Source organism: Choloepus didactylus, chromosome 12, assembly GCF_015220235.1.
Source record: "Choloepus didactylus isolate mChoDid1 chromosome 12, mChoDid1.pri, whole genome shotgun sequence".
In the NCBI taxonomy this organism is placed as follows: domain Eukaryota; kingdom Metazoa; phylum Chordata; class Mammalia; order Pilosa; family Megalonychidae; genus Choloepus; species Choloepus didactylus.
Genome location: NC_051318.1, coordinates 1669684 through 1692329, shown reverse-complemented (window position 1 = coordinate 1692329; position 22646 = coordinate 1669684).

Genomic DNA, 22646 nt, shown 5'->3' with positions numbered 1-22646 from the left:
CTCTCTCGGAACTGTTCTGCAGACAGCTGCGGTGGACACGAGGTCATAGCGCCACGGGGGCTCCGCTGCTAAGCCCAGGCCGGGTGTCCACCTGCAAGCCAAGGAGCCGACCGCTGACCCCAGCCTCAGCCATCAGTGGAGTCTTCCCAGAGTCCCAGATCAGCCAGTCCTGCTGGGACCTATTTGAATCCTAACTCTACCCCTACCCCTACCCCTACCCCTAACCCCTAACATCCATAAGCATAATACAACGGTTGATTCACAACCCACAGTCTAAAGTTGGTTTGCAGTACAGCAGTAGTAACTGGGGCAGCTTCTCTCTTCCACACAAGCCTGGGTAAAAATAGAATTTATTTTTCTCTTTCCTTTCAGCACACTGAGATTGGCTGGGATATTTTAAAGACATTTACTGAAAAGCTAAGAGTAAAAAAAAAAAAAAATACTGCAGGGAATGTAGAAAGTGCATAAAAAATCTTTACCATTACAGGGGTTAGATCATTAATACTAGCATATCTAACTTATATCTTACAGGACACCAATTCATTTCATTGTATGAGAACCCAGAGCAGTCTGTTTTTAAATTGTTTAACTGTTTTTCTATGACTGTTTTTTTTTTTTCTCTCTGTTTGCATCTTTTCTTCCTTAAGAAGATGCTGTGTTGGTAAAGGGTCGATTAATGGCCCCTCAGGTGGAAACGATGGAGGCCACGAGATGCAGGCCTGCCCGCAGGTAAGCACACGGGGCACCTCCCAGCCCAGAGACTCGTTTCTGCTCCCCCCCCTCCTCCTTTTCAGAAGGTCAGGGAAAGCTCATAGAGCAAGTGACCGTTTCGCCAGTTCTTGAAGGACACTTTGTACCTGGCAAATAGTTGGTGTTCGACAAAGATTTTGAAGAAATGAAAGGAGCAGGCAACGGCTCAGGATAACAGAAGGGGAAGCTGGATGCTCTGGGCCTCAGTCGTGAGGGGCGGGCTCCACGGCGTGTTTGCAGAGGCGCCGCCGGGGGAGCAGCAGGTTCAGAAAGAGCCGTTTCCCACCAGTACAGGAACCGCAATAGCCACTGGACCTGAAACTTACTTTTTTTTTAACTGTATGAAACAAACTTTGATTTCATAGAAATATGCCCTTAGCCAAAAAGCTCCTTGACACTTTTCCTTCATGTTAATTAATTACATAAACTATTTTTAAGATAAATAATTTCATTTGTGTATTAATGATACCTATAAAAAAAGACTTCTGAAACTTCAAAAAATTTTACCGGATTACCTACCATTTATTCTTTTCCTGTATAGGATCTGAAAATTCAAAGCTATTTGTTAAACTTGAAAGACCAATTTACTTAGTAAGTGTTAATAGGGCTTAAAATTAACAGCAATAGAAAGCCACTCAGCACAAAGGAGAAACACTGATTAAAGAGCTTTTTAATGTGATGAAGGACTCACATCCGGAGCATATAAAGAACTCCCACAACTCAACAATGAAATGACTAACAACCCAATAAAAAGTGGGCGAAGGACCTGAATAGACAAGGAGGATATGCAAACGGCTGATAAGCACACGGAAAGGTGCTCACATCATCAGCCTCAGGGAACAGCACGTCAAAACCACGAGCTGCCGTTTCACACGCAGTAGGAAGGAGGGACCCTCGAGCAGCAGGGTGGGAATGGAAAATGCTGCAGCTGTGTACACAGCAGTCCAGAGCACCCCAGGAAGTCACGGACCGGACAACCCCACCAGGCGCACACCCCAAAGAACGGAGGCAGGGACCCAGCAGACACTGAGCACGCCAACGTTCATGGCAGCGTCCCAACAGCAGCCAAAAGGAGGAGCAGCCCGGGGTCCAACAGCCGACGAAGGGACAAGCAGCAGGTAGTTGCACCATTCAGCCGAAAAACGAAGAGGTTTGATTCTGGAAAGATCAAATAACAATGTACCTCAAACTGTAGACTCTAGAAGCTCTGTTTTGGTTGTCTGGGTGTCTCTGTGCACTCGGAAAGAGGATTTGGGGATTTATGGCAGCCTGAAAAGACAGCTGTAAAATAAAAGATTAAATGCAGAATATTCTGGCCTTGTATAAACATTTTTTCTTAGCCAAAAATGTAGATTCTCTATTGCCCCAAACCTCTGAACATTGATTCATTCTGTTCTGCTTGAAAATGTCTATTGATAAGGGAAAACTGGTACCCTTAGTCGAACAAGGAGCTCAGGTATTTCCCTGTAACTCACACCACTCTGCGGTTTTTCAATAAGCATTAGTAGCAAACATCGTAATGCCAAAAATAGGATACAAATAATCTGTGTTGAGTTTTATTTTAAATTCATGCTAAAATTATCTATAAAGTAGACTCAAATATACTTTTGCATTCTGTGACTCTACTCTAAGATGGCAATTTGACAAAAAATATTTATATCTAATTCTAATTATCTTGTTATTGAGAAAAAAAATCCATTGCCGTTGTCAAAATTTCTCTTCCTCCTTCTCTCCCCAATTACCACTTGTTTTCGACGTCTAGGGACCATTCTACCCATAGGTTTTTAGATAATAAATAAATACATATACCATGTTTGCTTATAATGAAAAGTTTAGCATGTTTACAATTTTTAAATATTTTATAACTTTCACTAGCTCCCTTATATGCCAATTGTATATGAACAAAAACGACATACTGCAGTCCCAAGGCAAATCAGATACCTTTAGCAAAGATATTATTTTAAACTACCGTTCAGCCACTTGCACTTCCATTTGAATGATTTCAGATCTTGCCATAAAATCAAGACAGACAGTAACAGCCTCCTGAGGGGCAAAGGGTAGTTCCTTTCTTCATTAGTTTATTCAACACATTTTTTTTAGCACCAGCCACATCAACCACTGTTCTAGGCAACTGAAATAGACAAACTGGATAAATGATATCTTTGCCCTCACAGAGCTTACATTTTGGCGTATATTGAAGGAAAATGAGAATTCAGAGATAAACCTGACTGATCACAATTTTTCTAAGGCAAGGTCATTTGGAAACTTGCCAAATTTAGCCATGGCTGACTTCTTAGATTAGCCATCACTTTGGATCTTTTAAGCACAAGGAGACAGAAGTTTCAAGACTCCAAATGCTAGAGATCTGCCAATGGACTTTATTTTATAAAATTAATTTAATTTACACACACTCCGTATCTATCAAACACATATTCCAAAAATAATTTGGGTTTTTTTGGATGTTGCTTTTTTTTAATATTTGTTCATTCCCTGTCAAAGGCAATGCTTAATATCATTCAATATGACCTTCCCTGTGGCCAGCCCTATGCTAAACAGAGAGTTTTTCAAACAACCTTGTCATTTTGCTCTGAGCTGGCAAGTGTGGCTGGGACAAAGAAATGGCCCTGGTGGTCTGAGACCCGTGGCTGGTCCTGCCAGCACTATGACCCGACTGCATGGAAAGATTTCTTCCTCTGGGAGAACAAGGCAAGACTCATGATGCAAACCGATCACAGCCTAACTGCTCTGCAGGGAGCTCCAGGGGCCACGTCTGTGGCACACAGCTTATCCCCTCCTTGTATTCACGCCCTTGGCAAAGAGACTTGAAGAATGGCGTGGCCACCGTGGAAATCAGTTTGGTGGTTCCTCAAAAATAGAAAATAGAATTACCACGTGGCCCAGCAATCCCACTTCCAGAGCAGGACCTCAGATATTTGCACACTGATGTTCTCAGCAGATTTGTTCACAATTGCAAAAAGATGGAAACAATCCAAGTGAATAAATACACAAAATGTGGTATATACACGCAATGGAATATCAACCGGCCTTAGAAAGGAATGAATTTCTGATCCATGTAGCAACACGAATGGACCTTGAAGACATCATATTGCATGAAATAAGCCAGACATGAAACAGATTGTGGCAGGTTGAAGCTGTTACGTGCCCCAGAAAAGTCCATGTTCTTTTAGTCCATTCCTGGGGTGCAGATCTGCTGTGGGTGGGACCTTCTGACTGGGTTATTTCCGTTGAGATGTGAACCTGCCTGTTCAAGGTGGGTCCTAATCCTCCTCCTGGAGTCCTTTATGAGAGGATAAAGGACACACAGAAAAAGCCCAGAGAGCTCAGAGAAGCTGAAGGAAGAAATCCAGAGAAACACATGGAAGCTGAGGAAGGGAGCCCCAGACGGAGCCACGAGAAGCTGGGGCAGGAACCCGGGAGAGAGGGACCAGCAGACGCCGCCACGTGCCTTCCCCCATGACAGAGGAGCCCCGGGTGCCGGCCGCCCGTTTCAGAGTCCAGGTGTCGTCCTGTTGATGCCTGAGTTGGACATTTTCACAGCCTAAGAACAGTAAATTGTAAGTAATAAATCTCCATTGTAAAAACCAACCCATTGTGTACTGCATTTCAGCAAACTGAAACACAGATAAATATTGTGTTATCACACATATAAGAAATACATATAAGAAGTCAACTACAAAAAAAAAAAAAGGGCAGTCAACTACATAATAATTTATAGTTTACCAAGGTGATGTGTGGGGGTTGGGACAGAAAGAAAGAGGACTGTTGAATGGGTAAAAAGTTGGTTTGAGGTGATGAGAAAGTAGGGGTAATGGATATCGATGATAGCTCAATATCATGAATGTAATTGATGCTACTGCATCATACACTTGAAAGTGGTTAAAATGGGTAATTTTGAATTGTATATTTATTACTATGATAAAAAGTTTAAGAAGTTTGTCAGAGACAGTGCCTTAATAGCTTAAGTTTTAGGATGAGATAGAGACAGAGATATAAAGGAGGAGGAAGAACTTAAAGCCAGGTCCATCTGACTCCAATCTCCACGCTCTTTCCACTTTATCAGTGATGGCAATGAAGCCCCATACCCCATCCATCTCCACCCCTCCCACAGCGGACACGGCTCATCAACTGTGAGTCCCCTGCCAAGCCTGGCTGTGGTCCCCAGAGACTTTAGAACAAGAAATTGAGAAAGTCAGTCATAAGTGGCATGCAATCAGAAAGACTATGTGCAATGCCTTGCCTATATCGGTAACTTTCTATACTTCAGCTACTTCTTTTCTAATAGGAATCATATTTTTTAAAGATTTCTCATTGCAATCTCCCTCTTGGTAATCAATTTTTGTTTTATTTTTCTTCCCCTTCAGATTTGCCACCCTTAAGGGAAATTTTTAAAAGTTATTTCCAAGGGAAGGTTGGGACTGGTTATTTCTAAAACAAGCAAACAAACAAACAGCCCAGAGGATGTGGGGAAAGGACGATGTGGTGTAAGTAAAGTTCCACACAGGTGGGCCTGCGTTGGGGGGGTTCCCTATTGGACAGAAGGAGGGGGGTTTGCAGGGGAACCTGCATGCAAAGATGTTACCTGAGTCCATGAGAAAATCTACCACCTCCATCCCTGAAATTTGGTCAAAGGAGGGGAGAATGGGGGTGGGGAAATGGGGCAAGGGGTAAAGGATGATGTGAGACAGACAGAGTGGGGGATGTGGGCTAAATGAGCTAAAGAAGAATGTAAGAACATCTGGTCTCGAGTCCTAATTTCCCGGGTTTCCATCCTGGTGTGTGTGTTTAGACAGAGGGTCTGTGCCCGAGCACCCCATCCCCCCAGCCGTCCAGAGGCAGCACGAAGGAGCCCTGCGGAGCTCTGCAGGGGAGATGCAAGGGGAACGGGCACGATGGACCCCAGCAGTCAGGGGTCTGGGCAGGAGAGCCTCACAGCTCAGTGCGCTCTAGCTGAGGCTAGGGGCACTGGAGAATTCAGCAGCGGGCACCGTGTAGCAGGTGGCAGGAAGCCTGGTGAGACAGCCTAGAGCTCATTCGCGTCCAGACCTGACCAATCAGACCACAGAGAAGAGCAGGGGACGAGGCCCACCGCCCTCCCTGTCCCCTGTAGGAGGACGCCCTGCTCCTGGGCCCAGGTCCCTGCCCTTGTAGGAAGTTGGGTGGGGAGGGAAAGTGTTTTGCCTCCTTGGGGCTCACACACAGGAGAACTGGCAGGAGGACAAGGAGCATCTATCTACCTAGGTTTTTGCGCATTTACAAATACAAACACAACAATCACTGCGCCCTGACTGCACCAGCCCACCGTCTCCTGTCAGTAAATCAGTGAACAGGAGCCTGCACGCCACCTTGAGAAAAGGAAATATGATTCTAGGACAGCTAGGAGGACACAAACTGTAAAACTAGGTTCAACGATCAGAAATCCCAAACAGAAGCACAATTCCAAACGAGATGAGCTGTGTGCAGAAACGCCTTGGATCTGCTTCTGGGCGAGTGAATCAAACGTGCTTACATTGCAAAGCAGAAGGACATCTCAGGAGAAAAGCCTCACTCTTGCATTTCCTGGTCAAGGAAAGAAGAAACACCTCATGGCCTTCCATTCATTCCTGAAGACTCCACAGAGAATGGTCGATGGTGGGCATCTGACAGCGTGCTGCAGCCTTTCCCGTTCTTTCTTTCTCTTTCTTCCATTCATTCGTTAGTTTGCTCCTTCTTTCTTTCTCTCTGCCCCTTCTCCCTTCCTCTCCTCCCCTTCCCTTCCCTCTTCCCCTTTCCCTTAGTTCCTGGATGACCCTGTGTTAGGAGAATTGGAATTTCACAATGTCGGAATTCAGCGTGTTTTGTCATCGTAACTCAAAGATCATGACGCTGAGGGGATCTGTACGATGGCCTGTGCACAGGAGGGGATTTTGGAGGGAGGACTGTGGGCTGTGATCTGTCTAATGCGTGACAATAAATTTGTACGTATGCATTGTGACTTGAGGGTTTGCAGCCGACAGAGGGGATGTCATTTGAAGAGTCTCCCTGTGTTGTGTGGAGCTGGTGCAGCCCTCCGACGCAGAAGGAAATCTGATTTCCATAAGAGTGATGTTTACTTACTTTGGACCCCATCTTAGTGTAAAGATTATCCATCAATATTGTGCATTGTTTTTTTTTTAACACTTGTAAGTGTGATCTATGAAAAAGTGTATCGTATTTTAGAGACTTATTTTGAATTTTTATGTAATTGGTTATTTTTAACTTTTTAAAATTTAAATATGTAGCTCTTTGTAGTACCTCTATGAATTTTCTGAACTTGTGCCTTGCCCAGTTCCTTCCAGACTCACATACAAACAATATGGGTAAATTCTTTAGAAATTGAAGAAAATGCCTTCAGCTTTCAGAGGGAATTCACAGAACCCACACCCCCCTTAGTCAGAGCAGAAATGACAAATGGCTGAGAGACTGGGCTCTGGAACCCCCTGGATCTACTACCTCTGAACTCAGTGACTTTGGGCAATTTACTGAGCCATCCCGTGCCTCTGTTCTCCTCTACGGGACGGGGGAGACTCATTCCCAGTTCCTGAGTCATCTGAAGCCCGCAGAAGAGTGACGCACACGTAGCTGGAGATATCACCTCCTAACGTGCCTATAATAACATCTGGGGACATTAACTCAGTAAGAAAAACACAGAGATTACTCAGAATCTACAAAAACTAATGAGAATTATCTGCATTTCACATTTAAAATATATTCAGATAAATCATGTATAATTTTGGGGGAATTTTGAAATTAACTATCAGTGTTCCTCACCAAAGGATTAGCCATAAGAAAATTCTTTGTCTAGGTAAGTTTATTTTTAAACTTGCATTTTTAGTCCTGCTGAGTGTGGTGTGTGTGTGTTAGCCCCACTGCAGACTGCCGTGCTGAACATCGCTTCCCTCTTTCAGACTCTTTCCTTTCAGGCTCTGCTCGAATCCGTGCAGAGTTCACTTTGTCAAAAGGCAGTCAGAGTTGAGTTTGCAGATTATGGCATTTTATTTGGGATGCCAACAGCTTTGCAACAGCAAGGAAGCCTGCTCACATGTAAAAACAGAAGTATCTTTGATCTTCTAGGGGTGGCAGGTGATTTTGACAGCCAGAAAAAGGAAGTTAGCTTGGCTCCTACTGAATGAGCAGGGATTGCCAGCTTATGGGGTGGGCTTAGGGCCGGTGGGCTCTATCTCGAATTAGGCCAAATGTAAGGAACTAGAGGCCTGATTGGCTATTTGGGTCCCTTGCCTTGGTGGGGACTTCAAATTTTAAATGGAATCAAAAGGAAATTCTAGAGGGAGTTCAAAGAAGTAGGGCCCACGTTTTCTGGCTGAGGCATCCCCAGGGCTTTCTCTGTAGAATTTCATCAGCGTGAAGAGGGTCTCCACCTGCTGAGGCTGGTGCCTTCTGATTCTGTCCTGCTCAGATCACAGGACTGGCTTGGCCTGCTGGCTGCTCGGCACATGTCCCTTCTTGTCAGCCCGAGGGTGGACTATCGCCCTTTCTTCTGAGCAATCTGTTAAAATTCTGTGTCCTGCATAGCAGAGGGAAGGGACTTTACATCCCCTTTCCTGGGGAGAATAACTTCAAAATGAGGCCTGTACCACCATTATGTGCCATTGAATATCAACAGAATTTGACTTTGATGTGAGCTGTAAAAAAGTGAGGTATTTCCCAGAATCGACAGGAAGACTGGAGACCAGACTTGGCATTATCAGGCAGGGACCATGCCCCAAATGACACAGAGGGCTGCCTCTCCACCCCGGAGCCCCAGGCAGTGCCAGCTGGGGGGCTGGCTCTGCTGCCCTGAGAAGGACCCGGGTCAGACAGGGATGACCCGTGACCCACAGCCCCCAGCGCAGTCTCTGGGGCAGAGCTCCAAAACCCAGGAGGAGGAAGACTGGGGCGTGAGCCTCTGCCATCCTCTGCCTCTGTGACATGAGGTGACATCTTTCCTCCAAGACTCAAGCGCTCCTGAAATTAACCCAGACAGAGGAAGAAAGTTTGGACACTGGGCAGGCAACAAGAATGACAAACGTCCACTGTGGCATCTAGGTTGGAAATTGCTGCCACACTGAACAAGAATCATCAAAGCCAAGATGCTTCCAGGGTAAAAGGCCCCCAGGTAGCCTAACCACGTATTCTTGTTTGCCCACGTTTACCACTGATATCCCATGTATGCATGGAGGAAATAATGAAATCACAGGTGCTTGCTCCTAAACTGTAACCAGGCTGTTTATTCATCTAGATGCATGAAAAATAGAAGCTGAAGAGAAATGAACCTTCTGGGGGTGTTTTTTGATACGACTTTTGTCCATCTTGCTTTTTTGCTGCTGAGTTTTGCATGCAGCTTCATGCTAATTTTGAAAAGTAAATAGTGAATTGTATGCATTGACTATATTCTTCTAATCATGCCCTTGAGGTGTTTTATTGCTGTTAAATAAAATAAAAAATAAATATAGTGAGTCTATGAAGCTCTAACGATTGAAAAATGCAAGACTACATGCTTTTATTAAAATATAAAGCTTAGAATATTAAATAGAATTGAGCGAGAGAATACGGTTGGGGGCATGTATAAATTAGTGAGAGCTTTAATTTCACATCCATGTGGCAGAATGGCGAATATAGAAAGGAAAGCTCAAGTATCATTTGCATTTCTCTCTTTTTGTGTATATTGACATTGCATAGTTCCATGTGTTATAAAGCATTAAAGTTACAGTGTTTTTTTTTGTTTGTTTGTTTTTTAAGGAATACGGTCGCGTTCTCCACTTCAGTTATTTCAAGCGGACGAGATGGTTAAGGGGACGGTGAGCCTCGGGCTGGCTACGCGGCGCACCGGCGCCCCCGGCCGGACGCTCGTGGTAGCGCACGTGGTCCGCGCGCAGCACCTGTCACCTGTTATCTCAACCGCGAGGATTCTTTTTGTACCTGGTGCGCAGAGCGAGCTGAAGGTACGTGGTATTCGGGGAGGACTCCAGAAGCTTAGTCTGTGTGCGACTTTCCCCATCCACACGGGTTGACCGCATCGCAGTGGTTCAGTGTGATCAGGAAACGAGGATGGGTCATGGGAAGAAATTACCCCCACGCTGCCTTCTGAGCGCCCCCGCGGGTCAGAGGCGCACCCTGTGGGCGCAGGGGCAGGGGCGCAGCCCCGGCCTGGCAGACGATTAAAGGCAACATATCTAAAAGTGTTTCTGGTACTGAGTGAGAAAAATATGGATACAGCTTGACTTATAAATGTCCAGGGCCACAATTCCTGAAATTGTGAGGAATTCAGTGTTTTGCTCTCAGAAATAAGGTAGAGAAAGGGCCTGTTACTAGGATCAAGGACTCGGGGACATTTTTTTTTTTTTAATTTTTACCCACATCTGCTCATGGTTTCCTCTGACATCTCAAGTAAAACTTTTCTGGGCTCATTCACCTACTTATTAATTATATATAGTTAAGTGTGACTTGGCTTGGTAATAAAGCTGGCTTCTTTAGGGCTTATTACACCTATGATGTACTGGGCTCTTTTTTAAGAGTTTCGAGTGTGTCTTCTCATTTAATCCCCACATTAACCCTACAAAGCAGATATTACTATTTTTTTCCCACTTGGAGAGTGGGACACAGAATTTAGATAAATCTCTAAAGATTGCAGTTTGTTGTAACTGAGAGTCGGGGCTCAACCCAGGGCATCTGACACAAGAGCTTTTCCTCCTACCCTTATTACAATATATGTCTGGGATAAAGCCATTTCATCGGAATGTTGGGAGGATAGACAAAGTTTAGCAGGAGCTTTCGGACCTTTAGAAGTTCAGTGATCTTGACAGAAAGAGGGCTCTGGTTGTCAGTGGCTGAGGACTAGTTAGAATAGCACAGACTGGCTTAGAACTTGCAATCATTCAAGCAATTCTCGAGTAAGATATCAGAGCAGCACATCTGGGTGTAGCCATGGATACACTGTCCCTGATAATCACAGTGTTTCTTCCCCAAATTTTGACCAAGTGTACAATACATCTTATACATAGCTTCTTGATATCCTGTTTTCAAAAAAGAAGAGGGGGGTATTTTAAAAATTAACATCATAAGCCAGACAAACTGTGGCTTGACATGGATATAGAATGAGATGTCTGGTTCATCAATATTCTCATTAATAAATTCTGTTTATTAAAGATCTGCATGCCTGCTCATTTACATCCTATATTCATTTAATTTCTTTACTTCTGCCATGTCCTCCCTGAGATTGCAAGCACATTGAGGGTAGGGGTTATATTCATGAATCAGTTGCTTACATAACATACCAGAAGTTAAATGTGAAAATTAAATGCCCCATTGTCAAAATAATGACAGTCATTAACATTACAAACTAAATTGTCAAGGTGATGCTTAATTTAATGGGAAATATGCCAGAGGTACTTAAAACAAGTTGTTTCTTAAGCAATTGTCACTTCTATTTCATTGAAACCAAAATGACTGTGACCTCAAATAAATTTGGAGATTCTATACATGCATATTTACAGGGCTGTTCACATAAAAGAGCTCAATAATAATATGATTTGTAAAACTAGTGTGAAACTCTTTTAATTAAGCAACCAAGTAAGGGACAAGTAGGAGCAAAAATCAGAAAAATAATGGCAGAACACATACGTCATTATCGTAGAGGATTAAGACTGAACGAATAGCAATAATTTTGTTCTGTAAAAATTTTGGCTCTTGAAATTCTTAATAAGTATGCTAAAAACCAGTATTTCCTTAATAATGGAGAATAAAATTATTCCTGGATTTAAATGTGAATACAATTATAACTATACATCCTTGCCTTCAATTCTGAAACAAGAAAAATTGTATATAAACTATGATTATAAAACTTCTTTAGGGTATTCTCATATTTTACATTATATCTAGGTTAAATCTGAATGGTTCAAATCAAAATCATTTATTATTATTCCTAGTACACACCAGGAGCTGTTCATACTGTCAATAGCTATTATTTGAAGAATTTTGAGACTGGAAGGATCTTAAGAGTCATCTGTCCTTGGAGAAAACTCTTGGTGACCTCGTGGTGCCCAGGCATTCAGTGGAAATGTCAAACATGAATTAATTAGCCAATTACATTTCTTTTTTTTTCTTTCAGTACTAAAAATAAAGGACTGGTGTGATGTCCTTTATATCAGCCCAAAACCAGCAAATCTAAAAAAATATTTTCCAACATTTGAGAACAATATATTGCAAGGAAATGCAATTGGTGGATTAACATGGAAGTCCAGGAAGTGGGTACTTCTGGGGCATAGACGGAGGGGGCACGGTGCACTGGGGAGGAGCACAGGGGGGTTTCCAAAGAGACACTGGTGCTCGCCCTGTTTACTAGGCTCAGAGGTGTGTAGGTGCTCATTTTATTGTAGTTTTTAAAATTGTGCATGTGTTTTACATGTTCTTTATCCCATGATGTCATAGTTCATAACAAAAATTAAAGATTAAAATAATTTTAAAAATCACTGGGTGAGCCCATTTTGCATCCTACATTACCATTTGTTTAGCTTGTATTTTGATCTTTGATAATCACAGTGTTTGTTTTTTTTTATATTTGCCTTGAGGCAGTGAAATACTTTAGATCTACTGTATTTTAAATCTTTAAAATGTATTAATTAGATTAGGTTCTGTTCAAGTAAAAGAAGAAAGAAACAACAACAGAGGAATAAAAAATATAGACATTTATTTTTCTCACATTAAAAAAAAAATGTTTTGGAGGCAGGCAGTGCAGGGCTGATACAATGGCTTTGCTCAAGAACTTCCTCAGGGACCCAGGCTGCTTCTAGCTTGTCCGGCGCTTCTCCGCCCCGCCTCGAGTCCTCGGTCGGCCGGCGATGGGGACCAGAGAGATAAGGGGAGAGAGGGTGCGGACAACGTCTTACCCGGAGCACTTGTGATCACTCAGGACTCGCGGTGGTAAAGCAGATAAACTTTTAATGGGACTAGGCAATCATCATCTTTACAGGTTCCACCCGGGGCGAGACACCTCGGGGGAGAACAACCTCGATGCGGCCGTCAGGTACGGCTCCTTGTGGGCTGTCTCCCCGAGCTTTGCCCGGGAACTTTCTTATAAACCTTGCGTGTATCCAATGGGCTAACGCCACGCACACAAGCATGATTGGTGAATACAGCGGGTGGTTACATACATCAGAAGCCGGAAGCAGGATGTGGGCGCCATCTTGGCACCACTCGATGGGCGGGGGGAACTCAAGGGCAGGCTGCAGCTTGTCTACTAGGCCAAATCCGGAAGGTGGCTGCTCACACTAGCTGGCCACACTGCCAACGCCAGGCGGTGTCCCTCCTACTGGTGACATGAGGTAGAGTCCAGCATGCCCTCCAGGTCCCAAGCAGAACTTAACTCAGCTACTGCTTGTGGAGGATGGCCCAGAGATTTCAACTCATATCCCATTGGCAAATCTTAGTCACATGACCACATCTGCCTGCAAGGGGTGCTGGGAAATGTAGTCTTTATTCCAGGTGGCTGTATTCTCAGCTAAACATCCCATTACTATGGAAGAAGAGAAAAAATATTGGAAAATACTGAGTGGCTTGAGCATAAGATGCCAATATCAATCATAAGAAATAGTGTCTTTTGGATTATTCTGTTTACATATTTTAACTACTTTTCTCTCATAATTTCAAGTTTATCAAATTAGAAACTCCTGCTGATCTATGTCTTTTATTCTTTCAGATTTCCAAATTTGAAGACTGGATATGTTTTTTAAAGGGTATTCAGTATACCCTATTCATTTCAACAATAACAATTATATTTTAATATAATAAATTAAATGGAGAATTCAAGCAAATAAAAGCAATATGTTGTCAACTTCTGTTAAATTATTGCTATAAATTAAAGAGTAATACTTATATGAATAAAGTTACCACTGTTCTCTACCATTGACTTGTTAATCTAATGATTATTCTATTATAGTTCTTCACATATGTATGTCATAGAAGGCAGATTTTAATGTAAAAATATTAAATACATTTTGAGTGAAAATTTCTTTTCTACTAGTATCAAACATGAATATAATAATGCATGAAGAATAAAATTAAGTGTATATTTTTCAGTAATTTACCTAAAACAGAATAGCTGAATGTTGTTTTCAGAATATTCCAAAGAAAAATTGTTTTCCATCATCATATTTACATACCTGAGCAAGAATTTGAAAACTTTAAAATATTCATCTAAAAAGTATATTTATTCCACAATTTGTTTATAACCATTTAATGCATTATTTTTAAAGGAACAACTAAAGAAAAACTGCTCAACTCATCCTTCATTCTGAACTTCAAATACTACTGATAAATCAATCCCTCTATTTCACAAGTTTTCAATTGTTTTAGCAGAACCAACATATTAAATTTATATCTATATCTATATCTGTATCTATATCTATATATATGGCATATAATATTTGTTAGACAAACCAGAAAGAAAATTTGCAGAGAAAAGAGAAACTCTAAGGAAAAAAACCATGGCAGGTGCTTGTTTTCAGGAACTGCTATACCTGGCTGCTCCATAAACTGACACCCTCTGATTGACACAGAGAAAACTTTCTTAGATTAGGTCAGTAGAGCACATGATGATACAGAAGGTCCTCAAACATGAAGAGCTCCTGTGCAAGTTGGGTCGTTTTATTGACAAAGCCTTTGTTAAAAACATGCTCTGAAGACAGTCCTGAGGCTGATGACTTGGCGATCCCCGATCTGGCTCGGAGAGAGTGGGTCTCACGAGTTACACTCGCTCCACGCCGGATGTCTCTCAATACAAGGAAACTGTCGGGAGCTGCTCACCCAAGCACGGGTAGGTAGAGGGGAAAGCAGCTTCCTTTCCGTGGTGATTTACTCCTGTAGCTCTCCATTGCATTGTTTCAGGTGATGCCTTCAAACTCAGGTGAGCTTCTGCCGAGGACCCCACCTGGTGTTGCTGCCTGGCAGGTGATGGAGCAGGGGCTGTATGCAATGGTGACTCAGAGCTGGGGTCCTGGAGCCAGGCGGGCCAGGCTCAAATCCAAGCCCCAACACTTAGTTTCTGTGCAAACTTGGGCAAGATGAGCCTCCATTAACCATTTACCCAGTGGGTGTGACTCTAGGTGATGGGTGAATTAAGGTGAGGTGTGCGGAGTGCCGTGCATGCGTCAAAGGCTCAAAAACATGCATCCCCATCGCCAGTCATTGTATAAAGGTGTGTGTATAAATATATGCATAAGGTTGACATTTTAAGAGGAGAGTCAGGGAGGAGCATTGGAAATTGAACTGTTCAAGCCAAAAGTACTTATTAGGAAGAGAGTGATTGAATTACTCCTGACCCATCCTTGGTTCTGTAATTCTCTTCTGGTTTCCTGGGTAATAGCACAGGTTGGAGGGTGCCTTGATCAGAGTATCTTCATCAGTGGCCACACACTGATCCCGACCTTCTCTTCCACCACGACCCCCCACTCTCATCCAGATGCTTGCTGTTCCCGAAACACACCCTGCTTTTCTCCTACTGCTGCATCTGCCCAGGGCACTGCTTCTGCTTGAGTAGCCTTCCCCTCCCTCTTCCTCTGTGAAGTGTGACTCCTATGCTCTTACCCGGCTCAGCCATTTCGCCTTGGTGGCCCTCTCCTCCGAGCTTCCACAGCCCTCCCCCGCGCTGCAGCCCCCACCCCACCGCAGCGTGAGCTCTGATGGCGGAGGGTGGCTTCACCAAGTGCCCCCGGCTCGTACGAGGGGTGATTGTAAATGTGTGAACACTCCCCATTGCTCATGGAAGGTGAAGACATTGTCACATCACGTAGGTGAGAGGTCTATTAGGTCTATTAGGACTAGACGCTAAATTCCGATAAAATGCTCGAGAAACTCAGAGGAAACAGAAATGAGTTGTGCTGTGTTTGCACACAATGACACACCAGGATAGTTCCTGTGGGTTGGCTGCTGTGCACTGCACATGAGCTAGAAAACAGGAGGCGTGGGTTTCACATCACTAAACCTGCAGTCGAGTTGGGGAGACAAGGCCATTGAGGATGAAATAAAAGGTACACAGAAGCCCAGAGGTGGGGAAATCATAGAGCTAAGGTAGCACAAGCACAGATAACTTTCTTGAGGAGGAGAGACGAGCTTTTAATGTGAAAAAAAAAAAAAAAGTCAGTGTTTGCACAGGGTGGGAGAAAAACAGATGTTTTTTCTCTATGAGAAGGCAGGATGTTGAGAATCAGGGGAGGAGATGGGAGGCTGGCCTGTCAGGGAACTGGGGAGACAGAGCCCAGTTTGCAAATCACGATGAATTGAGGAATAAGGGAGATCGGTGGGTTGGGAGAGATTACACTGAAGCCTTTAAAGTAACTAACTGCCAACTAAAGTTTGAGATTTTTATGGTAACTGAAGCAAATGATTGATTGAGGAGGAGGGAAAACATTGTGTTGATTAAACGCTGACCATTATAATTTTCAGTGCAACAGCTGCTACTGAAATTACAGTCATTCAAAATGAAAAATAGACACTGTTCCAAAATAGCTCAGGCCATTTGGAACCCTGTTGCATGGATTTATTCTATGCAGTTTTGCTAAGAACATGATGGGGTGCACGTTCCTTTTTACATTTTGTCATAATGACTTGCTCTATGGATCGAGATTTCAAACTGAGCAACAATTTCACAGCCAGAGTTGGAGTGTGGGTTGTATAAAGTTGTAGAAACACCTCCCAAAGATAATAAATCTCCATCCACACGACCTGATTAAAATTTCTAACAAAGAATTGTATGTAAAAAACACCTATTGCTTAAATTACTTTTCTGACTATAAAAAATATCTTATTTATTAGCACCTCATCATTTAGGATTACTAGCCCATGATCCTGAAAAAAATTAGTCCTGAAATTTGACAGTCTATCTTCATTCAAGATAAATGTCTACAAAACTAGTTATGTAACACAAACTTCCAGGGTAGCAATAATCCATGAACACAATTTATAGTTAACTAAAGGTTTCTTATTGTTTACTACCCTAGGTAAACAACTTGACTTTGAGAACATTTGGGGGTTAGAAATGTCCACTAAATCAAATGGCTGCATCACAGGTCTCCATTAATACTCTCTATGCATTCTTGTTGACTTGATGACATCACATCTCAGTTTGCCATATCGAGAAGCTTGGACATTATCTAAGGAGGAATCTGAAAACAGAGAACCTGAAGAAATCCCAAGCTACGTTTTTGGAAGGTGGTTGTGGTGGCAGGAGCAGGGTGGTTTACAGGGTGATGGAAGTGATGAGGCAGAGGGGCCAGTTATAAGGTGAATTTATAAGGCCATTTATAAGGGGCAGGAGCAGACTGTGAGGAACATAAGACATGGACTGAGGAAGCATTTCAGGGATTGAAGGGGTCTTGCTGTCAGACAAATTGAATTAACAGGTAACATAAAATGAGCACTCAGTGTCACAGCGCCAGACTTTGCTTAGAGTAAAACTAGAGCTCTGGATGCGGTGAAGGGAGAATGGCAGAAGCTTCTCAGAGAGGCAGGTTGCTATGGCAACAGCATCGGGCCAAGCGCATGTGAAGCACCCTTTACTCTGCCGGTGACCAACACAGGCTGTCAGAAAGCCAAAGCCATTACCGGCTTGCACCAACTGGACTTTTGGTACAGAAAAGTGACCATTGGTGGATGCCATGAGCGTAAGGCTTCTATTGAAGCAGGACCCGTTGTTCAAGCACCCACAGCACGGCAACAAGACAAATTCTCGATAAAGGTGGACCCCTTTACGTTCTCCAGGAAAGCAAGGTTGCTTGACATCTCAACACATTGTATTCCTCACCTGTAAGACGGAGCACAGTACCCATCCCATGTGCTTGTAACACGTGGTGTTTGGTGCCACCAGGGCGTATTGAGCAGGATGTAAATATTAGCCATCACTGCCATCATCATCATCATCATCATCATCACCATCACTTAAGGGGGAGCATATCGGAGGGCTGACAGTGTGGACTCCAAAGCAGAATGCCTGGGTTCCTTTAAAACCAGGGCAGATCTTTGGGCTGTGTGAGCTTGGGAAAGTTACTTAACCTCTCTGTGCTTGTTTCCTCCTCTATAAAATGGAAAATGATAATAGGACCTATGCTGGCTGTTAGGTGGGTTAAATGAATTCATATTTGTGAAGCATTTAGATTGGTGCCTGGCACAGAGTGAATGTTGAACAAGTTTCTGTTAAATGAACAAAAAACGGAAAATGTTTCTGTGAGATTCCTCTTGTAGTTCTACTAACATTTTTTATAACAGTGCCCTTTGTAAGTAGTTATTTTTACGTAACTGTGCCTTTATATTTTTCCATGGTTTCTGGGTTTAAAGAATGAGCAGAAAGATTGGGCTATAATTCATTGCACTTTATTTTGTTCCAAGCATGGTCAGAAGTATTATCTCATTCAATCCTCACAAAACCCACACGAGGGGAGTTTTATTAACAGCTTCAGACAAGAAAAGAGATGCAGAAAATTGAAATTATCCAACATGCCACAGGCGGTAAATGTTACAGCCAGAATTTAAATCACATATTATTGATTTTAAAATTAACATCGTCTAAAGTATATCAACACAGTACTTCTTAGATAAGTTTAAGTTAAATAATAACTAATGAATGTTGTGATAATGATTGATTATGCTCATGTGGCGAGTATTTTATTCTCATGTTATTAAACCTTACACTCTTAGTAGTTAACACTTTTCCAATGCATTATCACGTATATCAAATTGTCAACCTGCTATATGATGATAGGGTGCTGTATGGTATTCTACAGAAGAGAAAAATTTGGTTGGCTGATTAATGATGGATTCGATAGAGAGTATAATCTAACCCTGACCCTAAATACCCACTCCCATATTTAAATATACTCAATTTTCTATCATTTGCTTTTTCAGTCTATGGTCTACTAATTCTTTCCATTAAAATTTTTTGTTGAGTTTTGCATCTAATAATTTGGTTTGGTTTTGAGATGATAGAGAAATTCCTTCATGCCCTTTTAGACAGGAGAAAATCCCCTTGAAGATATTTTTAAAGAACTCATATGTAACCCCAAATTATGAGTTCATCACATATAAAGAAGAAACAAAGCCTCCACCCTTGAATAAGACGAATGGTTTATTGAGATATACAAAATCCATCATTGCATTTTCCAGTATCACCAAATTCAGACTTAATAAAAATTGCTTCATCTACTATTTTCTAGCTAATTTTCAGTTCACCAGTTTTTCAAATTATATTCATAGCTAGAGTCCCTGGCAGCACAGAGGCAGGGACTTCCACATCAAAGTGTAAAGGAAAACAGAAACACATCTCAGGAAGCAAGGAAGGAAAGTAATAGCTGCTGTTAGTCATTCCTCAAGGTCCCCGGAGAAAATGGAAATGACTTTAGAGGTGGGTGAAGACAGGAAATGAGTTTCCTCTTTGTCCCTGCTGTGTATCAGTTACAAAGCAGTGAACTGGGAGGGGAGTCAGAGAGAACAAACAGGAAATCCAAGAGGATGTTTTCTGTTTTCAAGATCAAGTAGTTCATCACTTCCGTTTCCTAATTTTTAGAACATTTAATGAAGATGTTTTCCACCTGCCAATAGTTAGTGGGTAGTTATTTTTGTTCTGTTCAGATTCTCTCAATATAGCCTAAAAAGGGAAATGTAACCCTGATTTGTTTTCACCCAGAAGACAGAAGAACAGTAACGACAAACCTGCAGTGGAAACTAACCTTTTAATCTCATCTCAACAAATGCATTTTTCAGTGCACTTTTTTATAATCACAGCAATGATTCTGAAAAACAAGGGCATCACTCAGTCCCCTCATACGTGTGTGAGATAGTGAATACAGCCTTTTGAAAAAAAAGGATAGAAAAACTAGTCCCTAATAAATTCACGGTTAGCTATCATATATGCCATGAATCGTCATCGAGTTTGACACTTACGTTTCAGGAAGTGACCTTGGAGAATCGAGCAGCACCGACGCCTCATAAAAGAAAATATGAAAACATTTAGAAACAGAGACCAGGAAAAAGACTGAAATGTACTTGAAAAAATTCAGCATGAAGAAGAGAAGTTGGGCATGTCACATTTAACTTAATACTATAAATTTGATTTAAGGAGAAACTGTTTTAACAAAATGAGTGTTGAGTACGCCAGAGATTCTCCATTTCCCCCATATCCACAGTCTGGGCCTCTCCACCCCGCTCTGGGCCCTGGGAGGACGAACTTCATGAAACGCGCAGGCTCCACCTGGCTTCCAGGTGCTTTGGCCGTGGGCGGGGTTGGCTGATGCGGGAGGAGGTGAGGTGGGGAACAGCTCTCCTGGATGACTCTGCCAGGCTGCGGGTTGGAGAGGCTGCGGCACTGTCCAAGGGCCATGGCTGCTGTCCGGCAGCTCTCTCCCCTGCCCTTCCCCACCTGTGCTGGTATGAGCTTCCTGGGACCATGGTCACCGGTTACCACCCTTGCTCCTTTCCCTTGACCAGCTTGCACCTCTGTAAATAGGCCCCTTATTGAACCGTCCTTAATCCCCCCATTTGAGTGTGCCATCTTTCCTGCTAAAAAAACATGAGCAAATGAATGAGTTCTGAATACTAAGCTCTACGTCTCTCCCTTTAACTATTAAAGGAATTAAATCATCTCTAAAGCAATTTAAATATGTTTGCAGGTATAGAGATAATAAGACAACTTCATTAAGTTAGGTATAGCTGGTAAATCAATGATAATTTAATTTAAGGTTTAATGTTTTCATCTATACAAGCAAGCTGCAGAGATGACAGAAATCTTCATCTTTAATTCATTTTCTAAATTAAAGTACTTAACATTTCACTCATGTCCTAACTGCTCAATATCTTTTTTCTAGACATGGAAACATAATTTGCTAAATCACTTGAGTTCAAAACAGACAAATTCGGAGTACTGGGTGGTAGCAGTGGATTCTCTGTTTCCCTTACCCTGATTTGGTTGCATCATTTAAATATCGATAAAGAAAGAGATTTTCGTCTAATCAGAGTCTGTAATTTTAAGGTCCAGGAAGCCCTTGTGAGAGCTACGAAGGGCTGTCATACATTTTTTTTAAATTTAATTTTATTGAGATTGTTCACATACCATACAATTATCCAAAGATCCAAAGGGCACAATCAATTGCCCACAGTACCATCATACAGCTGTGCATCCATCACCACAATTTTTCTTCAATTTTTAGAACATTTTCATTACTCCAGAAAAGAAATAAAGACACAAAAGAAAACTCAATTCCTCCCCTATGCCTAACAACCCCCCTCCATTATTGGCTCATAATACTGGTATAGTACATTTGTTACTGTTGATGAAAGAACATTAAAATACTACTAACTGTAGTACATAGTTTGCAATAGGTATATTTTTTCCCTATATGCCCTTCTATTATTAACTTCTAGTTATAGTATCATACATTTGTTCTAGTTTCTGAAAGAGATTTCTAATGTTAGTACAGTTAATCACAGACATTGTCCACCACAAGATTCATTGCTTTATACATTCCCATCTTTTAACATCCAACTTTCTTTCTGGTGACATACATGACTCTGAGCTTAACCTTTCCACCACATTCACACACCATTCAGCACTGTTAGTTATTCTCACAATAATGTGCTACCATCACCTCTGTTCATTTCCAAACACTTAATTTCAACCTAGTTGAACATTCTGTTCATAATAAGCAACCACTCCCCATTCTTTAGCGTCATTCTATATCCTGGTAACTTTTGTTTCAAGTCCATGAGTTTACATATTATAATTAGTTCATATCAGTGAGACCCTGCAATATTTGTCCTTATGTGTCTGACTTACTTCACTCAATGTAGTGCCCTCAAGGTTTCTTCATCAATCTGTTTTTTTTTTAAAGATGGTTTTGTTCACCCACCATACATTCCATCCTAAGTAAACAATCAATGGTTCCCTGTATAGTCATATATTTATGTATTCACCACCATCACCACTATCTATATAAGGACATCTCCATTTCTTCCACAAAGAAGGAGGAAGAGTCAAAGAAGTTATAGAGAAAAAAGAAAAAGAAAAAGAAAAAGAAACCATGACAGCTAAAAAGCAACAAAAGGAAAGACAGAGTTAACCTAAAGTAGAATAAAAAAGTCAGACAACATCACCAGTGCCAAGAGTCCCATACTCCTCCCTTACATCCTTCTCTTAAAGGCATTTAGAGTTGGTATATTGCCTTTGTTACATCAAAGAAAGCATAATGCAATGTTTCTATTAACTATAGTCTCTAGTTTGCATTGATTGTATTTTTCCCCAATACCACCCATTTTTAACACCTTGCAAGGTTGACATTCCTTTATTCTCCCTCATGTAAAAACATATTTGTAAATTTTATCACAATTGTTGAGCACTCTAGGTTTTATTGAGTTATACAGTCCCAGTCTTTATCTTTCTTCTTTCCTTCTGGTGTCCCACATGCTCCTAACCTTCCTCTTTCAACCATACTCACAGTCATCTTTGTTCAGTGTACTTACATTGCTGTGCTACCATCACCCAAAATTGTTTTCCAAATCTTTCACTCCTGTCTTTTCCTTTCCATCTGCAGTGCTGCCTTTAGTATTTCCTGTAGAGCAGGTATCCTGTTCACAAACTGTCATTGTCTGTTTGTCAGAGAATATTTTAAACTCTCCCTCATATTTGAAGGACAGTTTTGCCAGATATAGGATTCTTGGTTAGTGGTTTTCTCTTTCAGTATCTTAAATGTATCACACCACTTCCTTCTTGCCTCCATGGTTTCTGCTGAAAAATCCACACATAATCTTATCAAGCTTCCTTTGTATGTGATGGATCGCTTTTCTCTTGCTGCTTTCAGGATTTTCTCTTTGTCTTTGATGTT